This window comes from Rattus norvegicus, chromosome 18, assembly GCF_021556685.1.
Source record: "Rattus norvegicus strain SHRSP/BbbUtx chromosome 18, alternate assembly SHRSP_T2T, whole genome shotgun sequence".
Lineage (NCBI taxonomy): Eukaryota > Metazoa > Chordata > Mammalia > Rodentia > Muridae > Rattus > Rattus norvegicus.
The window spans coordinates 66,266,261-66,270,034 of NC_141551.1; the positions used below are offsets into that span (position 1 = coordinate 66,266,261).

A 3,774-nucleotide genomic window follows, 5' to 3' on the forward strand; every position below is an offset into this window, starting at 1 on the left:
GGAGCTGGGTGGGCAAGGAGATACGGAAGATCTGGAAAGAGGTGGGGGAGGGGAAATTGTGATCAGAATGTATTACAAGAAAAACGTCCTTTCAATAAAAAGGTCAAATTTGTGCATGTGTTTGTGCGTTTGTGTACATGTGTGTGTTCAGGCGCCTGTATGTCATGGTGTGTATGTGGAGGTCAGAGGACAGCTTTTTATGATTTGGCTCTGCCTCCGTAATAGGATCTGGGAGTTGAATTAAGGTCATAAAGTCTTGTTGGGCTAAAACTTTAACCCGATAGCTCCATTCCATCTTCTAAAACCCCCTCCTCCCCCTCTTCCGTCTTCACTAATCTTAGGGTCACTTACTACAGTGTTGAACAATGGGAAACTACAGTATTGCTGCTATGACTTTAAGACGAAACAAAACCACTAATGTCACTAGAATTTTGTCACTGCTGTGAGAAGGGGACAGATTAGTCACCTAACACTGAGACACAAACACCAGAAAGAAACAGTATTACTCAGTGAGTTAAAATGCTCAGCTTCCTGGCACTCCAAATTCCCTCAGTGAACGGTCACTGTGTCAGCTTCCCACCTCTGACAAAATGTCTGAGATGATCAGCTCACAAGCCGGAGGGGCTCGCTTTGGCTTGTCGCCCTGGTCCTGGTCCTGCTCCTGGAGGTCTCAATCTTTGGGCCTGTGTTGCTGGGACACACACACACACACACACACACACACACACACGGTGGTGGAGGACAAGTAGTGAGGAGATTGTCTATGTCATAAGGGCTGGGAAAGAGAAGGAGATTAGGATTCAGAGGTTCCCTTCAAGGGTAACATCCCCAGTGACTTGAATTCTACCTGTGGGCTTCGAAGGGTACCACCTCCCTCCATAGCACTCTGAGCTGGTGAGCAGTGTTTACCATCCAGATTTAGGGAGGACACTTAATCAAACTGTCACGCTAACAATCTTCGTTCTTCGGATGCTTTAGAAAATTAAACTCCTAGTAATTTGTTGCCATAGTCTTAAAATCAATAGGCAAGAGGAAACCAGCCAGCACTGAAGAAGGAGGATAGTTCTGGCTACTTGGAGACTTCCCCTGATTCAGAATCTCCGAGATTTAGAGAAGAAAACTATACACTTAACAACTCAGGGGTTTTAAGACACGTGGCTACTCAGTCCTCTTTAATTCAAGCGCACCAAGCTAAGCATAGCTCCTGTGCCCAAATCAATACACAACTTCTCATCTTTGCTCTGCGAGCTGCAAGGCCAGCCGGGGCCGTGTTCGCTGATCTTAAGTGCCTGCACCAATCCTGACAATATCTTGCATATTGTTTGCTAAATAACTGTTTCATGAAGAGCAAGAACTAGCTGTCACGTGAAGTTAAGGTTCCGGGCTGAACTCTAATCATCACAGGACAGCTTCTGTCAGGGCTACACACTGTTCACAGAGGCTGCTCGCATGCAGGACCTTGGGAAGCCCTTGCTGGACTGGACTACCTTGAGGATGGGATTTGAGCTTCTTCTGCCTCTGGTTTTTCTTTCTTTCATCTTCTTTCCTTCCTTCTATCATCCTTTTTTCTTTTCCTTCTCTTCCTCTCCCTCCCCTCCCCTCCCCTTCCTCCCCTCCCCTCCCCTCCCCTTCCTCCCCTCCTCTCCCCTCCCCTCCCCTCCCCTCCCCTCCCCTCCCCTCCCTCTCCTCTCCTCTCCCCTCCTCTCTCCTCTCCTCTCCTCTCCTCTCCTCTCCTCTCCTCTCCTCTCCTCTCCTCTCCTCTCTTCTCTTTTTTGAAACAGAACTTCTCTGCATAGCCCTTGCTGTCCTGGAACTCGCTCTGTAAACCAAGCTGGCCACAAACTCACAGAGCTCCACCTGCCTCTGCCTCCCACATGCTAGGAATAAAGTCATGCACCACCATCACCCAGCTAGCCTGCTTCTCTAGCCTTTGCCGTCCTACGTTTCGGCACCTGATCTTTCTCCTCTGCTCTATACATTGTCTACTGTCCTGGCTCAGGCTTACAGCGTTTATCCTTTCTACCATCACTGAGTTCCTCAAAATGCTTTGTCTGCACCCACACTTCCTTATAGCTCCTTAGCGAGCATTGGATAACACACCCACTGCTAAGCTAGTCGCTGAGAAAGGGCTTTGGAATTACCCTGATGGCTGAGATTAATCACGGGTGTGATACGGCGGTTGGAGAGTCAACCACAACACCTGTTTGCGTCTCCTTTCTTGAGCTGCTTAACTGTTCTTTTGTGCCACATTTTCCTCGCCGTTGTACCGCCATATTTCAGCCTTTATTTGTAGAAGTACCTCCCTTTCTTCAGTGTGTCCAAGACCTACATTCTCTTTCCTTTTTTTTTTGAACCAAAATTTCCTTTATACAAAGTATTAAAATGCGATTGCATTTCTAAAATGAAGCTATAGGTATACAGCTGTAGTTTAGGTAAGCTAAGTTAAAGGCTATACAATAAAGAGAAACATTAATGGGGAAGATGAATGAGGACACTCTGGAATTCCCCCTTTTCATCAAAACCCACTGACCTTTTAGTCCTCTTCGTCTACATTATTCTGCATTGGATTGGATCCCTGGATTTTATTTCAGTTTCAGTGTGACACTCTTCACAAATATATAACAGTGGCTGCTGCATTGGGGGTCAGAAGTCTTTCTGAGTGTCTGCCGTTAGTGCCTCTGCAGCTCCAAGAAGTGTCCCTTCTCCACCCTTCCTTCTCTTTAAGCCCAGGGGCATTGCGTTTCTTTTTAAATGGTTCCTCAAATTCATCTCTCTCTCTCTTCCGTCTCTTAGTGGCTGAGTCTGCCCGACGACACGTTGTATATGACTACATTTTGCCAGATCTCCAAATGTTTCTCATGGGAAACACATTGTAAATGCCTATAGGGTTTGGAAGTCTGACATCTCGAAGGCACAGGTCTACCCCTCAGAGCATCTTCACTTTGCCACCGATCACAAGTTCCAGGGAATTTCCCAAGGTCAGCCAAAGCTGACAGTTTGCCATTTGGACTAAAAATACCCCACTGAGAATAACATTTTCATAGTCGCAATGTATTTCCGAGAGTGAGTACAGACTGCCACCCACTGAGGAGGTGCACACAGGGGAGCATCTGTGAGGGCTTGGGGTCCCCCACTATGCTCCGTGAGAATCGCCGCTTACCCGGTTCAGGAGCAATCCACACTGGGACAGTGTGAAACTGCAGAGGTCACTTGAGCTACCGGATGCAGTGTTTTCTCACGGGGGATTCACTGTGTAGGCTTTGATAATCCGTGGGCGGATTGGTCACGTGTTTGGACTACTTTTCCAGGTTGCCCTGTTACCTTGTGACTCAGTGCCCCGCCCCCCGCCTTAGCCAGGTAGTTTGTCTCTCTCGAGTGACCAAGGACTACACTGTTACTCTGAGGTATGGCTGGCTCATTCTAAAATTCATTGTTATTAGGCTCTACTCCCGCAATAGCGTCACTGGACAGGGACTATTTCCCCCCTCCACCAGCCCGGTCAAGAAGTCAATAACAAAAGTCACAGTTTTCTCTTTGGGCAAGGTACATTCTTAGACTGCATCTCTCATGATAAGGATTTTGGTAGCAGATACTGACTTGGCTACTCCTAGGACTTGAGCCAGATTCTGTTGATGATCAAATTAATATTTACATATTATGGCAAAGCCGTACGTGAAGAAGAGCTGGCGTCTGATGCTGTCCCACCAAAGCTCGGCTTCACTGTCGGCTCCGCTCCTCCTGTGCACAGCGATCCCATAACAGCCACATCTCAAA

The 3,774-nt window shown here is 47.5% G+C and overlaps 1 pseudogene; it reads right to left on the reverse strand.

Annotated features, from left to right (window-relative positions):
* Window positions 1-2,395: 2,395 nt before the first annotated feature.
* On the reverse strand, window positions 2,396-2,736 carry Polr2k-ps3 (RNA polymerase II, I and III subunit K, pseudogene 3; annotated as a pseudogene).
* Window positions 2,737-3,774: the final 1,038 nt, after the last annotated feature.